The following is a 9,900-nucleotide window of genomic DNA, read 5'->3' as shown; positions in this document are numbered from 1 at the left end:
GTTTGAATGAACACACATTTCTTGGTAGAATCGTGCAGGACTGAAATTTTTTATGTTTTTCTACTCCTCTCATGAGCCCAAACAAGTCTCTAAAAGGATGAGTTTGCAACTACTTTACTTTTGGAGAAAATTCAAAACATTCATTATTCAATAGAGCCCAATAGCAAAAACCAGCGTTTTGAATGAAGAATCATATTTCTTGGTAGAATCATGCAGGATTGAAATTTTTGATGGTTTTTTACTCCTCTCAACAGCCCAAACAAGTTTCTAAAAGGATGAGTTTGCAACTACTTTACTTTTGGAGAAAATTCAAAACATTCATTATTCAGTAGGGCCCAAACTATCAAAAACCAGCGGTTTCAATGAACACACATTTCTTGGTAGAATCATGCAGGACTGAAATTTTTGATGTTTTTCTACTCCTCTCATGAGCCCAAACAAGTCTCTAAAAGCATGAGTTTGCAACTACTTTACTTTTGGAGAAAATTCAAAACATTCATTATTCAATAGAGCCCAATAGCAAAAATCAGGTTTTGAATGAAGAATCACATTTCTTGGTAGAATCATGCAGGATTGAAATTTTTGATGGTTTTTTACTCCTCTCAACAGCCCAAACAAGTTTCTAAAAGGATGAGTTTGCAACTGCTTTACTTTTGGAGAAAATTCAAAACATTCATTATTCAATAGGGCCCAAACTATCAAAAACCAGCGGTTTGAATGAACACACATTTCTTGGTAGAATCATGCAGGACTGAAATTTTTGATGTTTTTCTACTCCTCTCATGAGCCCAAACAAGTCTCTAAAAGCATGAGTTTGCAACTACTTTACTTTTGGAGAAAATTCAAAACATTCACTATTCAATAGAGCCCAATAGCAAAAATCAGGTTTTGAATGAAGAATCACATTTCTTGGTAAAATCATGCAGGATTGAAATTTTTGATGGTTTATTACTCCTCTCAACAGCCCAAACAAGTTTCTAAAAGGATCAGTTTGCAACTACTTTACTTTTGGAGAAAATTCAAAACATTCATTATTCAATAGGGCCCAAACTATCAAAAACCAGCGGTTTGAATGAACACACATTTCTTGGTAGAATCATGCAGGACTGAAATTTTTGATGTTTTTCTACTCCTCTCATGAGCCCAAACAAGTCTCTAAAAGCATGAGTTTGCAACTACTTTCCTTTTGGAGAAAATTCAAAACATTCATTATTCAATAGAGCCCAATAGCAAAAATCAGGTTTTGAATGAAGAATCACATTTCTTGGTAGAATCATGCAGGATTGAAATTTTTGATGGTTTTTTACTCCTCTCAACAGCCCAAACAAGTTTCTAAAAGGATGAGTTTGCAACTACTTTACTTTTGGAGAAAATTCAAAACATTCATTATTCAATAGGGCCCAAACTATCAAAAACCAGCGGTTTCAATGAACACACATTTCTTGGTACAATCCTGCAGGACTGAAATTTTTGATGTTTTTCTACTCCTCTCATGAGCCCAAACAAGTCTCTAAAAGCATGAGTTTGCAACTACTTTACTTTTGGAAAAAATTCAAAACATTCATTATTCAATAGAGCCCAATAGCAAAAATCAGATTTTGAATGAAGAGTCACATTTCTTGGTAAAATCATGCAGGATTGAAATTTTTGATGGTTTTTTACTCCTCTCAACAGCCCAAACAAGTTTCTAAAAGGATGAGTTTGCAACTACTTTACTTTTGGAGAAAATTCAAAACATTCATTATTCAATAGGGCCCAAACTATCAAAAACCAGCGGTTTCAATGAACACACATTTCTTGGTAGAATCATGCAGGACTGAAATTTTTGATGTTTTTCTACTCCTCTCATGAGCCCAAACAAGTCTCTAAAAGCATGAGTTTGCAACTACTTTACTTTTGGAGAAAATTCAAAACATTCATTATTCAATAGAGCCAAATAGCAAAAACCAGCGTTTTGAATGAAGAATCACATTTCTTGGTAGAATCATGCTGCATTGAAATTTTTGATGGTTTTTTACTCCTCTCAACAGCCCAAACAAGTTTCTAAAAGGATGAGTTTGCAACTACTTTACTTTTGGAGAAAATTCAAAACATTCATTATTCAGTAGGGCCCAAACTATCAAAAACCAGCGGTTTCAATGAACACACATTTCTTGGTAGAATCATGCAGGACTGAAATTTTTGATGTTTTTCTACTCCTCTCATGAGCCCAAACAAGTCTCTAAAAGCATGAGTTTGCAACTACTTTACTTTTGGAGAAAATTCAAAACATTCATTATTCAATAGAGCCCAATAGCAAAAATCAGGTTTTGAATGAAGATTCACATTTCTTGGTAGAATCATGCAGGATTGAAATTTTTGATGGTTTTTTACTCCTCTCAACAGCCCAAACAAGTTTCTAAAAGGATGAGTTTGCAACTACTTTACTTTTGGAGAAAATTCAAAACATTCATTATTCAGTAGGGCCCAAACTATCAAAAACCAGCGGTTTCAATGAACACACATTTCTTGGTAGAATCATGCAGGACTGAAATTTTTGATGTTTTTCTACTCCTCTCATGAGCCCAAACAAGTCTCTAAAAGCATGAGTTTGCAACTACTTTACTTTTGGAGAAAATTCAAAACATTCATTATTCAATAGAGCCCAATAGCAAAAATCAGGTTTTGAATGAAGAATCACATTTCTTGGTAGAATCATGCAGGATTGAAATTTTTGATGGTTTTTTACTCCTCTCAACAGCCCAAACAAGTTTCTAAAAGGATGAGTTTGCAACTGCTTTACTTTTGGAGAAAATTCAAAACATTCATTATTCAATAGGGCCCAAACTATCAAAAACCAGCGGTTTGAATGAACACACATTTCTTGGTAGAATCGTGCAGGACTGAAATTTTTTATGTTTTTCTACTCCTCTCATGAGCCCAAACAAGTCTCTAAAAGCATGAGTTTGCAACTACTTTACTTTTGGAGAAAATTCAAAACATTCATTATTCAATAGAACCCAATAGCAAAAATCAGGTTTTGAATGAAGAATCACATTTCTTGGTAGAATCATGCAGGATTGAAATTTTTGATGGTTTTTTACTCCTCTCAACAGCCCAAACAAGTTTCTAAAAGGATGAGTTTGCAACTACTTTACTTTTGGAGAAAATTCAAAACATTCATTATTCAATAGGGCCCAAAATATCAAAAACCAGCGGTTTGAATGAACACACATTTCTTGGTAGAATCGTGCAGGACTGAAATTTTTTATGTTTTTCTACTCCTCTCATGAGCCCAAACAAGTCTCTAAAAGCATGAGTTTGCAACTACTTTACTTTTGGAGAAAATTCAAAACATTCATTATTCAATAGAGCCCAATAGCAAAAATCAGGTTTTGAATGAAGAATCACATTTCTTGGTAGAATCATGCAGGATTGAAATTTTTGATGGTTTTTTACTCCTCTCAACAGCCCAAACAAGTTTCTAAAAGGATGAGTTTGCAACTACTTTACTTTTGGAGAAAATTCAAAACATTCATTATTCAGTAGGGCCCAAGCTATCAAAAACCAGCGGTTTCAATGAACACACATTTCTTGGTAGAATGATGCAGGACTGAAATTTTTGATGTTTTTCTACTCCTCTCATGAGCCCAAACAAGTCTCTAAAAGCATGAGTTTGCAACTACTTTACTTTTGGAGAAAATTCAAAACATTCATTATTCAATAGGGCCCAAACTATCAAAAACCAGCGGTTTGAATGAACACACATTTCTTGGTAGAATCGTGCAGGACTGAAATTTTTTATGTTTTTCTACTCCTCTCATGAGCCCAAACAAGTCTCTAAAAGCATGAGTTTGCAACTACTTTACTTTTGGAGAAAATTCAAAACATTCATTATTCAATAGAGCCCAATAGCAAAAATCAGGTTTTGAATGAAGAATCACATTTCTTGGTAGAATCATGCAGGATTGAAATTTTTGATGGTTTTTTACTCCTCTCAACAGCCCAAACAAGTTTCTAAAAGGATGAGTTTGCAACTACTTTACTTTTGGAGAAAATTCAAAACATTCATTATTCAATAGGGCCCAAACTATCAAAAACCAGCGGTTTGAATGAACACACATTTCTTGGTAGAATCATGCAGGACTGAAATTTTTGATGTTTTTCTACTCCTCTCATGAGCCCAAACAAGTCTCTAAAAGCATGAGTTTGCAACTACTTTACTTTTGGAGAAAATTCAAAACATTCATTATTCAATAGAGCCCAATAGCAAAAATCAGGTTTTGAATGAAGAATCACATTTCTTGGTAAAATCATGCAGGATTGAAATTTTTGATGGTTTTTTACTCCTCTCAACAGCCCAAACAAGTTTCTAAAAGGATGAGTTTGCAACTACTTTACTTTTGGAGAAAATTCAAAACATTCATTATTCAATAGGGCCCAAACTATCAAAAACCAGCGGTTTGAATGAACACACATTTCTTGGTAGAATCATGCAGGACTGAAATTTTTGATGTTTTTCTACTCCTCTCATGAGCCCAAACAAGTCTCTAAAAGCATGAGTTTGCAACTACTTTACTTTTGGAAAAAATTCAAAACATTCATTATTCAATAGAGCCCAATAGCAAAAATCAGGTTTTGAATGAAGAATCACATTTCTTGGTAAAATCATGCAGGATTGAAATTTTTGATGGTTTTTTACTCCTCTCAACAGCCCAAACAAGTTTCTAAAAGGATGAGTTTGCAACTACTTTACTTTTGGAGAAAATTCAAAACATTCATTATTCAATAGGGCCCAAACTATCAAAAACCAGCGGTTTCAATGAACACACATTTCTTGGTAGAATCATGCAGGACTGAAATTTTTGATGTTTTTCTACTCCTCTCATGAGCCCAAACAAGTCTCTAAAAGCATGAGTTTGCAACTACTTTACTTTTGGAGAAAATTCAAAGCATTCATTATTCAATAGGGCCCAAAATATCAAAAACCAGCCGTTTGAATGAACACACATTTCTTGGTAGAATCGTGCAGGACTGAAATTTTTGATTTTTTTTCTACTCCTCTCATGAGCCCAAACAAGTCTCTAAAAGCATGAGTTTGCAACTACTTTACTTTTGGAGAAAATTCAAAACATTCACTATTCAATAGAGCCCAATAGCAAAAATCAGGTTTTGAATGAAGAATCGCATTTCTTGGTAAAATCATGCAGGATTGAAATTTTTGATGGTTTTTTACTCCTCTCAACAGCCCAAACAAGTTTCTAAAAGGATGAGTTTGCAACTACTTTACTTTTGGAGAAAATTCAAAACATTCATTATTCAATAGGGCCCAAACTATCAAAAACCAGCGGTTTCAATGAACACACATTTCTTGGTAGAATCATGCAGGACTGAAATTTTTGATGTTTTTCTGCTCCTCTCATGAGCCCAAACAAGTCTCTAAAAGCATGAGTTTGCAACTACTTTACTTTTGGAGAAAATTCAAAACATTCACTTTTCACTAGAGCCCAATAGCAAAAATCAGGTTTTGAATGAAGAATCACATTTCTTGGTAGAATCATGCTGCATTTTAATTTTTGATGGTTTTTTACTCCTCTCAACAGCCCAAACAAGTTTCTAAAAGGATGAGTTTGCAACTACTTTACTTTTGGAGAAAATTCAAAACATTCATTATTCAATAGGGCCCAAACTATCAAAAACCAGCGGTTTCAATGAACACACATTTCTTGGTAGAATCATGCAGGACTGAAATTTTTGATGTTTTTCTACTCCTCTCATGAGCCCAAACAAGTCTCTAAAAGCATGAGTTTGCAACTACTTTACTTTTGGAGAAAATTCAAAACATTCATTATTCAATAGAGCCCAATAGCAAAAACCAGCGTTTTGAATGAAGAATCACATTTCTTGGTAGAATCATGTAGGATTGAAATTTTTGATGGTATTTTACTCCTCTCAACAGCCCAAACAAGTTTCTAAAAGGATGAGTTTGCAACTACTTTACTTTTGGAGAAAATTCAAAACATTCATTATTCAGTAGGGCCCAAACTATCAAAAACCAGCGGTTTCAATGAACACACATTTCTTGGTAGAATCATGCAGGACTGAAATTTTTGATGTTTTTCTACTCCTCTCATGAGCCCAAACAAGTCTCTAAAAGCATGAGTTTGCAACTACTTTACTTTTGGAGAAAATTCAAAACATTCATTATTCAATAGAGCCCAATAGCAAAAATCAGGTTTTGAATGAAGAATCACATTTCTTGGTAGAATCATGCAGGATTGAAATTTTTGATGGTTTTTTACTCCTCTCAACAGCCCAAACAAGTTTCTAAAAGGATGAGTTTGCAACTACTTTACTTTTGGAGAAAATTCAAAACATTCATTATTCAGTAGGGCCCAAACTATCAAAAACCAGCGGTTTCAATGAACACACATTTCTTGGTAGAATCATGCAGGACTGAAATTTGTGATGTTTTTCTACTCCTCTCATGAGCCCAAACAAGTCTCTAAAAGCATGAGTTTGCAACTACTTTACTTTTGGAGAAAATTCAAAACATTCATTATTCAATAGAGCCCAATAGCAAAAATCAGGTTTTGAATGAAGAATCACATTTCTTGGTAGAATCATGCTGCATTGAAATTTTTGATGGTTTTTTACTCCTCTCAACAGCCCAAACAAGTTTCTAAAAGGATGAGTTTGCAACTACTTTACTTTTGGAGAAAATTCAAAACATTCATTATTCAATAGGGCCCAAACTATCAAAAACCAGCGGTTTCAATGAACACACATTTCTTGGTAGAATCATGCAGGACTGAAATTTTTGATGTTTTTCTACTCCTCTCATGAGCCCAAACAAGTCTCTAAAAGCATGAGTTTGCAACTACTTTACTTTTGGAGAAAATTCAAAACATTCATTATTCAATAGAGCCCAATAGCAAAAATCAGGTTTTGAATGAAGATTCACATTTCTTGGTAGAATCATGCAGGATTGAAATTTTTGATGGTTTTTTACTCCTCTCAACAGCCCAAACAAGTTTCTAAAAGGATGAGTTTGCAACTACTTTACTTTTGGAGAAAATTCAAAACATTCATTATTCAATAGGGCCCAAACTATCAAAAACCAGCGGTTTCAATGAACACACATTTCTTGGTACAATCCTGCAGGACTGAAATTTTTGATGTTTTTCTACTCCTCTCATGAGCCCAAACAAGTCTCTAAAAGCATGAGTTTGGGGGGGCGTGGTTTGCAGGGGCCAGGAGCAGACGTGCTTTGCAAGAGCTCCTGAGATTCCCCTAAAAGAAGCTACCTAAAGCCTACAAGAAGTGGATTTTCTGCAACTACCTGATGTGGAAGACCTATGAGAACATGCCAGGAACTAAAGAAATGAAGGAGGAAAATCCAGTGGATAAAAAGCTTTCTGCAGGGGCTGGAAAGAAGCGGCCTGAAAATGCTGTGTCATCCCCGCTGTCTGGTGGAAGAAAGATGGCGGCTGCAGAGAAGCCTGTGACTAAGAAGATGGAAGCGCTGCCGCTGAAGGAGCCTACCGGCTCAAAATCAAGTAACCGGAGCATTTACAGAGAACCGGGAAGAAGGGTGATGACGTCACCACCGGCTCCCGGCGGCAGGAGGAGAGGCAGTAATACCGCTGCAGCAACTGTACAGAAGAAGAGCGTGGAACCGGCACTACAGAAGAGGCCTGTCTGGATGCTGTCATCTAGCTCAGGGGTGAGGAGCGGGCCAAGGAATGCAGCGGTAATTTCTCCCCAGGCGGCCGGCAAGAAGGATCGCATGGTTGCCGTGGAGACAGAGAAGCAGGAGATCACAGCGGTGAGTCCCGTCGGGGCCTTGCTGGGACGCGACGCAGAGGGAGATGGAGGAGGCAGAGCGGGAACAGCAGCGGCGACCTTATTTGTGATGGAAGAAGCCACGGCTACGCTCTCCATACTTGATGCGGCTTTGTCAGCAGCTGGAGGATCCGGGGGACATCGGGAACCTGACGACAGAGGTCAGGATATAATACGGCCGGCGATGGGACTGCAGAGGCCAGCGCGATCTTTGCAGCGGCTGGTGTTGGACGCAGGGGGGGCGTCAGATGCCCGGAGACAGGGACTGGAGCTTCATACAACAGGCGGTGGAAGGTCGGTGCTTATGTCTGGGGAAGAGACTGATGGGAGTTATCGAGTGAACATACAAGGGACAGAAGTTGGAACATGGCGGGGGGAGATGGGAGTGGAATGTTTTGAACCAGGAGAAGGCAACTTGAGATATGATGCAGCGGTGTTTGTGCCTGCAACACTCAGAAATGGAGGTGCCTGGACTCAACCGTTGGGGGAGGAGGAACGGGGGAAAACTCCGTCACAGCAGAGCATGAATTGGGAATTATACTTCAATTCATCACAAGGGGAACAATTAAAAACCATAAATGAGCAGAAGGCTCTGGATGAGGCCTTAAATTATAAAAAAGAATTAGTAGAATATGGAGGGAAGGGATCTGTGGATCGGTCATCTGGGGTGATTAATAACACAATATTTTTAGAAAACAATGCTACTAAAATCCCTGAGGTCCAGGAGTGTAAAAAACAACATTCTAAACAATTCAAATTGGGGGATGGGGAAAAAAATGGATTTCATACAGACCCTACCAATTTTATAGCATTTAAAGGGGAGGCATACCAAAAAAAGATGGCAAGTTCCCAGATAAATGAGATTACATTTGGTTTTGATGATGATCTGGAGAGCATTTATACTACAGAATCCTTTTATGAAGTTGATTCATATGAAGTAAATGGTAGTGATAAGATTTTATCTTCATACTCTTCCTCTGAGGGAAATAGTACTTCTGAGATTAACACTACGTTGATAGACGACATACCCGCCTCAGGTGACCATCCTTCAGAAGATTTCGTAACCAAAATGTGTGTTGCCCTCTTGAAATCATTAGATGTTTCGGTAGAAAACCATACTATCCAGAGTAACTTATTTAAACAAAACGAGTTCAAGGCATCTGAAATCTTTATTAAAAATCTTTTTAGGGACACTTTATTGCGCCTCACCGACGACTCCTATCCTAATTCTGCTAGAAATTTTAAAACCACCATAAAAAATCTTGAAGTTCCCGACCCCCATGGAAAGCATGAGTCCCGACCCCCTATTACTTTAAAATTGACCGACCTTCCTAATGGAAATCACAAGTCATCAACAATACTAGCCGACGATACACATTTAATTGCTCCGATTTCTTCAAGGGCTTCTGGATGTTATCCCCATGATCCAGAGATAATTGAGTCACTCAAACCTAAAAACAACATATTACAATCAAGCGACTCCCATATGCTGTCCGCATTTTCAGACTCACTGAATGCTATTAAAAAGGACATTGCTTCTTTCAACTCCACCTTGTCCAATTATGAAGATTTTAAAAGAAAAAACAATGTAAAAATACGAGGGATTCCTGAGTCAGTTCAGGTCTTCCAGCTAAAGAGTTACATATCCTCAATGGTCACCTCCTTATTCCCCAATGCCAACGAAGCTTATCTGATTGAAAAAACTTTTCGAATACGCAGACCACTTGAACTGCCGCAAGATTTAGCAAGAGATGTTATTGTGTCGTTTCATCCAAACTGGTTAAGAAGTGCGCTTCTTGGACTGTCTAAAGATCCAGAATTCAAATCTTACCGCTATAGTCATCTATCCTTTTTTAAAGACTTATCAAAAAGCACCTTGAAAAAAAGGAAGTCATTCTCCTCTACTACACGTGAACTGCTACGTGCCAAGATTCCATATTTTTGGACACAATCTTCGACTCTATTGGTGAAATATGCAGAGAGGCTGGTCCCCATCACTTCTCCAGACGAAGGGACTGATTTCTTAGAATTTTTAAGATCCTCCGCAAAATCTTTTCCTCCTTGAACTCAGACTAT

This window comes from Dendrobates tinctorius, unplaced genomic scaffold, assembly GCF_039654945.1.
Source record: "Dendrobates tinctorius isolate UK_male_01 unplaced genomic scaffold, ASM3965494v1 ptg000068l, whole genome shotgun sequence".
NCBI lineage: Eukaryota > Metazoa > Chordata > Amphibia > Anura > Dendrobatidae > Dendrobates > Dendrobates tinctorius.
The sequence above is the reverse complement of the archived record's forward strand: the minus strand, read 5'-3'. Positions refer to the sequence as shown.